At 40.3% G+C, this 11,302-nt stretch overlaps 1 pseudogene; it reads right to left on the minus strand.

The window, feature by feature from the left end:
* Positions 1-7,509: 7,509 nt before the first annotated feature.
* Positions 7,510-7,978, minus strand: LOC103595509 (annotated as a pseudogene).
* Positions 7,979-11,302: the final 3,324 nt, after the last annotated feature.

Consider the following 11,302-nt stretch of genomic DNA (forward strand, 5'->3'; position numbering starts at 1 on the left):
AAAAAAAAAAAAGACACTCTGGGGGTGTTTAGCATCCAATTAGAAAAAAAGCTACAAGTATTACATTAAGAATAATTAACAAATCCCTCTCCTCAAGGAGCTCCAAGTATAATGAGGAAGATAGAATAGTCTATAAGTTGTTAGGAAACACTGTGATAAGTGCTGACAGAATGACGGGAGCTAGAAGAGGGAGGTCCACTTCTGCCTGGGTCCAGGAAAGATCTCACAGAGGGAGTGATGCCAAAGCTGGTATTGGAGTGATGACCTGGACTCTTCCTTGCTGACTATGGTTGAAGGAGGACCTTGCAGAAAGAGGACACAGCAGTTGCAAAGGCATCAGGTGAGGCTGAGAGACCCTGGCACAGCTAGGGCACTACATGAATGGCCCAGCACAGGGACGTGCAGGTAGGATGGGAGGGAAAACTGGAAAGACTGGCTGGGGAAAGCCTGATCCCAAAAGTTACAGATCTTTGGAGCTGTTCAAAATGATTAGCAGGGAAGTAACTTTCTAATTTTTGTTTTATAAAAAGAACATTAGCCACAGTGTGAGGCAAAATTACAGTATACTGGTGGTTCTCAAAGTAAGGTCCCTGACCAGCAGCAACAGCATTACCTGGGATTTTGTTAGAAATACAAATGTTTGGGTCTCACTTTGGACCTACTGAATCAAAATTCTGGAGGTAGGACCCAGTTAGATATATTTTAGCAAGCCCTCCATGTCTAATAGATATCTCACAGTCAATAGGTTCCAAAAGAACATAGAGTAACAGAGACTGGATTTACCCTTCTACCTTAAACAACTAAGCCAACTAACTAAACATCTGAAACAATGGTTTTCAGACACTGGACAATAAGGAACATAGGACAATGCTCACTGAGAGAAGTGAAATAAATGAGGTGACCCTCAGCTCAATGCCTGCAGAGCATTCCCAGGACATGAAACCAGCAAGGAAAATTCAGACAGAACTGGTGATCTTCCTGAGGTGAGCAGACAGAGCTAAGAATTGAGAGGGAACCCAAAACTATGAAACTACTAGAAGAAAACACGGGGTAAATGCTACACAAAATGGGAGTGGGTGGCGCTTTTTTGAGCAAGACTACAAAGGCAAGGGCAACTAAAGCAAAAATACATAAATGGGACTACATCAAACTAAAAAGCTTCTGCACAGCAAGGGACACTGTCAACAAAGTGAAGAGACAGCCTGCAGGATGGGAAAAAGTGTTTGCAAACTATACATCAGACAAGGGGCTAATATCTAGAATATAAAAGGCGCCAAACAACTCAATAGCAAAAAACCAAATAACTCAACTACAAAATGGGTAAAGGACCTGAACAGACATTTCTCAAAAGAAAGACATACCAATGGCCAAAAGGCACTTTAAGAAATGCTCGACATCACTAATAATCAGGGAATGCAAATTAAAACCACCATGAGATACCATCTCATTCCAGTTAGAATGGCTATTATCAACAAGACACAAAATAACAAATGCTGGTGAGGATGCAGAGAAAAAAGAACTCTCCCACATTGCTGGTAAGAGTGTAAATTGGTACAGCCACTGTGGAAAACAGTACAGAGGTTCTTCGGAAAATTAAAACAACCTACAACCTAGCTATCCTACTACTGGGTATATATCCAAAGGAAAAGGAATCAATATATGAAAAAGACACCTGTACTCCCGTGTTCATTGCAGCACTATTCACAATAGCCAAGAGATAGAATCAACCTAAATGTCCATCATCAGATGAATGGACTAAAAAATTGTGGTATATATACACAATGGAACACTACTCAGCTATAAAAATAATGTCATTTGCAGCAACATGGGTAGAACTGGAAACCATCATATTAAGTGAAGTGAGTCAGGCACAGAAAGACAAATACTACATGATCTCACTCAAATGTGGGATCTAAAAAAAAATGTGGTTCTTATAGAAGTAGAGAGTAGAGTTTTTGTTACCAGAGGCTGACAGGAGTGGGGAGAGGAGGAAAAGTGGTGGACTAATAAATACAGAACTGTATTATTTACTCTAAGTGAATCATTGTGCAGTACATGCATGTATCAAAACGTACTATAACCCATACATATGTACAAGTAAATGTTAAAGTATTTTGAATAAAAAGTGGGTCATTATAACAAACAAACAAAAAAGAATTCAGGTAACTCAAGGCAGCTAGAATTCACAGGACAGAGTGTTGGAGAGGAGAGAGTTTCATAGAGATAGGAGTTACACACACACACACACACACACACACACGGGGAGAGAGAGAGAGAGAGAGAGAGAGAGAGACCTTTGGAAAACTGCAGATTTCCACATGTTTTCAGCTGAGTATCCATGACCACATGTATGTGAGAAAATTACCTGAGGCCTTGGAAAGAACCGTTAGAGAAGAGTAAATAGAACAATCTCAGCTAGTTTTCTCAGGTAACAATCACATAAGAACAGGAATAGTTTGTTTCCACCAGGAAGAGTGGAAAAACCTTATAATAAATGGGGCATTGGGTAAAGTACTCAGAAGGATACTACTTCAGTAGGATAAAATTAGCCTTAGTGTAAAGGCTACTTTAGTCCCATTTGACAAATTAAAAGCAGGCCTCAATAGGATTAAGCTATTTCTAAGTAATTTGGCTGCATCACAAAACAAAGGCTGAAGAGTATTTAAAGGAATACAAAAACAGCCAGCACCCCAAAAGCTAAATTTACAACGTCTGAAGTCCAATCAAAGTTACCAGGCATGCCCTCCACTCCCCAAATTAATATAAAATAAAAAAGCAAGAAACTATGACCCATAATAAGGAGAAAAGTGCACCAGTAGAAATGGACCTAGAAATAAATAGGTGGTAAAATTATTAGACAAGGACTATATAATACTTATTAGGACTATATACCACATATTCAAGGAAATAGAGGAAGCAATAACATGTTAAGGAGAGACATAGTCTCTTTTATACAATCCAAATCTAAGTTTTAGAGATAAAAATGTAACTGAGATGAAAAACACAATGATTATGTTTAAGAGCAGGTTAGACACTGAATAAAAAAAATTTAAACTTGAAGACAGAGCAATAGAAACTATCCAAAATTAAACATACAGAGAAAAACAAGCTAAAAAAAAAATGAATAGAGTATCAGTGAGCTTTGGGACAATTTGAAGCAGCCTAATACATATATAATTGGAGTTCCTAAAAGAAAAGGAAGAGAGAGGGAGCCTAAAATTTATTGGAAGAAATAATATCCAAAAAATTTCCAAATTTGATGAAAACTATAAACCTTACAGACTCAAGAAACACAACAAACTCTAAACAAAGAAATATTAAGAAAACTACAGCAAAGCACATCATAATCAAATTGCTCAAAGCCAGTGATAAAAAAATTCTTAAAAGCAATGAGATAAAAAAAAAAAAGAGACATTATATTCAAAAGAATAAACATAAAAATGACAGCTGAGTTCTTATTGGAAACAGTGCAAGCCAGAAGACATGGAACAGCATTTCAAAAATACTGAAAAAAAAAAAAAAATCACCAAACTAGAATTCTACACACAGTGAAAATATCTTGCAAAAACTAAGGCAAAATAAAAAAAAGACAAAAATGCTGAAAGAATTTATCACCAATAGATCTGAACCATAAGACATGTTAAAGGAATTCTTTCAGGCAAAACAAAAAAGGTTCACATTGGAAATACCAATCTACACAAAGAAATTAAGAGCACTGGAAATGATAAATATGTATATAATTACAAAATTGAAGTCTGATATTCCTGTCCAATATCTTCTGCTCATAGCTTTACCAGCTCAGCTGTTGTCACCCCACCCATTCAATTGTTAAGTCTTCCTTGACTCCTCTCACTCACACTTCATACCCAATCCATTAGTAAATGTCCATGGCTCTACCCTTGACCTATATCCAGAGTTTAAGTACGTCTCACCACATCTACTGTTACTATTGTGGCCCCAGCCACCATCATCACTGACCTGGATTATTGCAATAGTTTCCTAAAAGCTATCTCTGTATCTACTCTTTTGCCCTACATCCTATTCTTGTTAGAGCAACCAGTCATCCTTTTAGAGTACAAGTTAGTTCATGTGCTCATATGCTCAAAATCCTACAGTGGCTTTCCATTTCACTTAAGATAAAAGCTGAAGTTAGTGACCTACAAGGCCCTATGTGATCTGTACTCCCTGCCCCCACCTCTCTGACCCTATTTCCGGATACTTTTCCCCGTGTTCATTCTGTTGTAACCATACTGGCCTCCTTGCAGTTCCTTGGGTATACTGGGTATACTTTGGTCTTAGAAAGCCCTAAGCAAGTCCCCCTGCTTGACCCCTTTTCCCCAGACACCCACTTGGCTCATACCCTCACCTGTTTTTAAGTCTTAGTCAAATGTCACCTCCTCCATCAAATCTGCCCTCCATGAAGTCTATCATTCTATTTTATACAGTCCCCTTCCCACTCCCCTGCCCTTTTTTATACTTCTTGCCTTTTAATGCCTTACACAATCTACTTATTATGTTTATTGTATGTCTTTGTCTTAGTCTGTTAAGCTGCTATAAGAAATTACCATAGACTGGGTATCTTATAAACCACAGAAACTTATTTCTCACAGTTCTGGAGGCTGAGAAGTCTAAGATCAATGTGCTGGTGGATTCGGTGTCTGGTGAGGGCTGTCTTCTGGTTCATAGAAGGTGTCTTCTTCTTGTGTCCTCATATGGTGGAAGGGGCTGGTCAGCTCTCTGAGGTCACTTTTATAAGGACACTAATCCCATTCATGAGGGTGGAGCCCTTATGACCTAATTACCTTTGAAAGTCCCTACCTTCTGATACTATTACATTGGGGATTAAGTTTCAGCATATGAATTTGGGGAGACATATTCAGACCACAGCAGTCTCCTGCATTAGAAAGTAAGCTCCTTGAGGGCAAACACATCTGCTCCTCTGTTCACTAGTGCTTATCCAAAGCACCTAGATCTATGCCTCTCACATTATAGGTGCTCAGTAAAAGTCTGTTGATTGTGGAATGTGTGCTCTGCTCTGGGTCCCACAGTGTCTGAATGACTGACCTAGACTCTGAGCCTTGGTCTTAGATGGCTACAGCCCATGAGGTTTCTCCTTTACCGATGCTGTAACACAAACAGCATAATATATACTCAGCCCTTTAAAAAATAGAACTCTATGTTATTATCCATTTACATTTTTATTACATTTTAACGTATTCAATTATAAAACTAAAAGAGACAAGGAATGTGAAAAAGCATTTTGTGAATTATGAAGGTGCCTATGATATTTTTTTGTCAGTATTCTTAATCTCACTTGAGTTAATCATTTAGTCTATTGATTTGGTTGGCCAATGCTACTTTTAGAGTTTTAATTTCAACACTCAAAGTGAACATCATTATGTCTTTTCAGTCTACCTTGCAATTATTGTTGAGTTTCCCATTGTTAGTCATTTGCATACCACCTTTGCATTTTTTGTCATTTCCTGTACTAATTTTTTTCTCTAAAGGGACTCACTTTTTGTTTACACACATATATTTTTGAGGAAAACTATACCACCACATTAACTGATAAGTAGAGTCTTTTGCCATAAATAGATGACACATTAAATACACATTACAATTACATTAGCTATTAAATTAAAAAAAAAGTTTTTGTCCTACCAGAACCACCTCATCTACCATTCCTGATATACTTGCTACACTTTTGGAAACACATGGTGCTAGAACACTTTAAACCGTGACAGAATATGTAGAAGTGATGGTGATTTATAGAATTATTACTACTATACTCTTTGTGATTAATAAAGAAGCAAATCATTCAACCCTCATTTCATCCGGATGGTATAAAGAGTTGTTTCAAAAGTACAAACTGAATTTTATTTCTGGGAAACACACATCCATATACTTAGAGGAAAATCTCAAGAAAAGAATAAAGATTAAGTGCATCTGTTTAATATCATTAAAGTATAATTCTCTGAGAATACAGGTTTCTCAAATGAAGTAAGTGGTTATATGCGATGAAGTCAATCACCAATCAAGCCTTTCTGAGCTGGAGCGAGTCCTCAGAGATTGTCTAGTTGTATTCATTTTGGGGGTGAGGGAGTTAAACAGCTTTAAGAAACAGACACCACAATGCAATGGCTCACGTTTCTCTTCAAGGTGAGCAGTTGGGCTGTGCTCAATGTAGCTGTCCAGGCCAGCTGGAGAGCTCCGGCATCCTCACGTGTGTCCTCACTGCCTGCGTGTTAGAGACTAGGTGACTTTCGTGCTCAGTTGTTAGAAAAGAAGAAAGAACATTGAGCAGGCACATCTGTTGTCTTAAGAGCTCTGGAACAGAGACACATCACTTCCACTCACATTCAGTTTCCAAGAACTCAGCCACATGGCCACCCAATTGCTGGGCAGTCACATGCTCAGCCAGCTGTCTTGCCATGGGAGAAGGGGAGAACACATTTTGGTAGACAGCCAGCAATCTCAGCCACACTGCCCCAAACCCCTCCTTTTAAAGAGGAAGAAACAAAAACCCATAAAGGGAAACTATTCATCTTTATCACCAAGCCAGCAGGGAAATTTCACAGTTATTCAGTTATTCATCCAGCCAACCGAGCACATATTCACTGTCTGCTTAATGCTGGACATTATTGCTGTAGTCCCAGGAGGTAGCAAGGCAGATACAGTCTTTGCATTCAAAGTTTTTACATTGCAGTTGGACAAGGTAGAGAATAAGCAAGTAAAAAAAAAAAAGAAAGGTAACTTTAAGTTCAGAAAGAAGGTCAGTGAAAGAATAAGAGAGATGCACCAGCTGTGGTGGGAACTTCCAGGCTGTCACAGTATGCCTTCTTTGCCCCTCCTGGTCTTCTCTTAAGCTGAGCTCATTCATAATGGTCAGCAGGACATTGAAGAGAAGTGTCACCAATCCTTAAAGCAGCGTATGCTAGTTCAAGGTGTGTTTAAGTTCCATTAACCCTTTGTCCTATTAGCTTTCTACTCTTAGCTCCTGGTCAAGGTCTTTGAGTTGACTGTGACTGTTAATGGAAACTGGCAGCTTTCTTTCAGGATCAGAATTTTAAATTCATCTCAGATGAACAGTGCTAGCAAACAACTAGTGATTATTAGGTGCCTGATGTGACAAGATTTTGATGTCTTAATTTAGTTCCCAGTGGGAGGATACATGTCACAGAAACTGCCTAGCACCACAAAGGGAAAAGAGAGCTGTAGGTGAGAACCTGGAGAAGGGAACAGCCCTGGAGGCAGAGAGGGGCCCTGCATAATATGGTGGGCATTAAAGGAAAAGAGTTAAAGCAAAAGGAAAATACATATAAATTTAAGAAGGATAGGTTTTTTATCATGGAGCACAAGCTCAAACTCTCTAGCTGCTTCAGAGAAGTAATATTCATAAAGGATTGTCTGAAACCTATGTCATCTACTATTTATTTATTTACAAGTGAAAAACCCTTTATTTATTTTTTAAAAAGGACATTTTCTCATTTTCTATTCTTGGCATAAATTTTAATTCTTTCCAGTGGAACCGAAACCTCCTAATCCCCTTTCAGTGTCACCTAAAACTTGAATGACTTCTGTTTTTGGACAGAAAAATCTATTCACCAGTGAGCTGTGCAGTTAGATCACCCTTTTCAAACCTTTCTTTGCCAAAATTAAACAACACCAGTATTTCCTCTGTAATCTTTATCAATAATACCAGGGTCTACATCTATGAAGTGTTTGGCAGACAACCCAGAATGTGGAGCTACTCTTCCATAACACCAAGAAGGAAGAGCTTCTGAATGTCTGTTTTCACAAGGGCTTTCTCCATAGGTGGTACTGTATAAATAATCATAGGCACTGTACAGGTCATAGCCCGCAGCTGGTGCCACCGGTGCTCCAAGAACAGGGCAAAGCAGGGCCACATGCCACCCTCCTCTGCAGGCCAAGCCTGCTTGCTGGGGGAGACAGCGAGAGTCCCTCCAGAGCAGGGCATGGCAGAGTGGGTACGTGAGTGGAGACAAGAGCAGAGGGGACAAGAGAGCACAGGATGAAGTCCCAGGGAACACACCAAGATCTGCTCAATTAGAAAAAAAAATATATTTTAGGTATTAATTTTTAGGTTTACCTAGACTATAAAAAAATTCAATTCATATTTTCTTGATCTGTAGAGAAATGTTTTTAGTGCATTGTGCTCTTGGGTCACAACCTCAGTTTTCTCCCAGGAACAGCCAAGAAACAGCTTCGACATCCACACAATCATATTTGCTGCAGGGATTTTGTTAAGGACGCTTCACTTGACATTGATCAGTGCCCCCACGAGAGCAATTTTTTTCAGGGCTAAGTGCCAGGAGAAGTTTTGTTTCTCTTAAGATCCGAAATGTTTTCTTGGCACGAACACTGAGGATCATGTGACTGACTGCAGTTCCTCTTTTCATTTTGGCAGCCAGGAAGCTCAGTGCCAAATTCATGGTTCACTTAGTAAATGCATAGAACCTTAGGTGAACTGCATTCGAATAAAGTTTGTTATTCTTTACTCTCAGAAATGACCTTTCTAATTATATTTTCTTTGGTCTAGATTATTATTTACACACACATGCACACAGACATGTACTTTTTATATGGTATGAGGGAATTTGAGTAAATGAAGAAGGATCCTAATGCACATTAACCTCTCACGGTGGCAGCAGTTACAGGAGAGATGCAGATATGCAAAGGGGCAGGGCTGCCATTCCTTGATGGACTGGGCAAATGCAGCTGTTTGAACTGTGTGGGTGAACGCTTCTGAATTGCCTGAGACTGAGTGAGTTGCTGGTGTAAGCCAAGCTGATTGAAGTAATTCAAAAGCCAGAATGTAAAAGGGAAGCAGAGCATAAAGATTTGGAAAATTTGCAGCCTGGCCATGTAGTAGAGAAGCAGAGAGCAGGAGAAAAATGCAAGGGTGAAGCAGATAAACTGTTTGCTAAAGATATTATCTTGGTGGTGAGGCAGCCAGATGCTAAAAACCAGGACAATGGAAAAAAATGCCCTAAAGGCATTTGAGAAGTCTGAATGAGTGCCCCACCCATCACAGGCTCTGAAGATGTTTGAGAAGTTTGGGAGAGTGCCCCTCCCACCCTAGGAGAACTGAGTTGTCCTGGAGGACAGACCTGGGGCACTGCTGCCTTCAGCAAACTGCTCCCTGCATCCCAGCTGCTCTTGCTGGAGCAATCCTGCCTCAGCACCTCCGAAGAGCAAATGCCAAAAACCTTGGTGGCATTCACATTGTGTTAAGTTTGCAGGCCAGCAGTATGTGAGAGCAGTGGAGGCATGGCAGCCTCCACCTAGATTTTGGAAGATGTATGAATAAGCCGGGGGACTCAGGCAGAGACCTGCTGCAGGGGTGGAGCCGCTGCAGAGGTCATCTATGGAGCAATGTGGAGCAGAAAAGTGGGGTCGGAGCCCCCACAGAGAACCCCCTCTGAGGAATTGTCTAGTGGAGCCAGAATGGTGGGACTGCCACCAGGAGCCCAGAACTGTGGGGCTGCTGGCAGTGTGCAGCACCAGCCTGGAAAAGCTGCAGGCACCAGGCAGCTTAATGGGCTGCACTTGGCGGAGCTGTAGGAGTGAGGTTGCCCAATGCTTTAGGAGTCCAGGTGCCCCAGTGTGCTTAACGTTTGCCCTGTTTGGGTTTTGGATTTGTTTGGGGCCTGTTTTTCCTTTCTATTCCTCCCTTCTGGAATGGGAATGTGTACCCAGTATCTGTCCCATTGTATCTTAGAAGTAGGTAAACTTGTTTTTGACTCTTTACAGGTTCATGGCTGGAAGGACTTTTGCCTTTAGTCTCAGATGGGACTCTGGACTTTTGAGTTGGTGCTGCAAGAAGCTAAAGACTTTTGGGACTGGGATGGAATGTGTAATATGTAAATGTAAGGGTCATTTATCCTTGCTAAAAGAACATCACGGAAGGTTCTGAATGCGTAAATTGTACAGCGAGAGACCCTGAAGGGGTGGTTTGTTGGGAAAATAGAATAATTTAATCAGGCTCCCCTCACCTTAGGTCAGGTTGGGGGTGGTGCAGCATTCTTTGTAAGCAAGTTGTGTGTGGGTGGAGTTAGTGTGCCTGTGTGGTGCTGCCACCTTGGCTGGAGTTTACTGCCTTGGGCAGCTGCCACACGAGCAGCCATGCATTCCCAACCTGTGGCTTCCAAGGATCTGTTTGCTGGTTACCTAGCTCATAGACCTGCATTTGAGGGGTCTGGGGACCCAGCCTGGAGTGTGAGGGGCCTGGGGACCCAGCCTGGGATGTGAAGGGTTTGTGACTCAGTCTGTGAATGGGCTTGAGGGGTCTGTGAGCTCCAAACCCAGCCCTAGCTCGACAGTTGGTGACATCGGCAGGATTCCGACGTTAGCCTTTGCAGAGTGCGACAGTCTCTAATTCTAGATACCATCATACTATAAATGCACCCTGGAATCCTGTTAGCTTTTTGTGGAGTCAAATTGTAATACTGACTCACGGTGGACTTCCTGATTCTCTAAATTCTCTAACCAAATCCTCTAAATCCCTTTCATTCATGCGAGAGTAAGTTATTTCTTTTCTAACCTGTTTTTGAATCTAAGTAGAAGGTCTTACATTTTCTTTCATTAACTTTCACCTTAGTATGTTTAAACCATAACTTAGGTCTTGGCAAAATTATTTTAGATTTTTATTCCATGATCCAAAATATTTGCTCCCATCCTGGGCTTTTTGCCATTCACAAATTTGATGGTGTGACCCTCTATATCACCACTTGAGGCAGGGATAAAAATCTTACGGCAAACAAAGCCAGGAGCCCTGTTGCTTGTTAGCAGAGGTCTCCTTCTGGGTAAACACTGTTCTGCTTTTCAAATAGTATTCTGTGCATGCCATCATTCATTGTTATTAATCTGTATGTTAGCATAAAAAATAAAATTTAGTAAATATCCTATTGAGAACACATGTGTCTGGCATTGTGTTAAAAGCTTTTACACACACGAGTTTATTCTTCACTGCATCTCTGAAATAGAAATGTTATATAGAACAGGCCAAGACTGCTGGTGTAAAAGCTCCTAAAACAATGCCTGACTCATGGTGTACTAGATTTGTGTGGAAACTGAAAAAAAAACTTAAGTTCTATTATTGGTGATAATAAACTTAATATTTAATACTTAATGTAAATTGAAACTAAAGTGAAACTGATTGGGAATGCCAAAAGTGGTGAACTCTCTTTGGATTTAAAGCCTTCAGACTTCATGTTCATTTGGAAAAATAAAAGTAAAATAAAAGATCATGTGCAGTGCTAGAAGTAGATACAAAAAGATT

The sequence above is a fragment of the Galeopterus variegatus genome, unplaced genomic scaffold (assembly GCF_000696425.1).
Source record: "Galeopterus variegatus unplaced genomic scaffold, G_variegatus-3.0.2 Scaffold1784, whole genome shotgun sequence".
Taxonomy (NCBI): domain Eukaryota; kingdom Metazoa; phylum Chordata; class Mammalia; order Dermoptera; family Cynocephalidae; genus Galeopterus; species Galeopterus variegatus.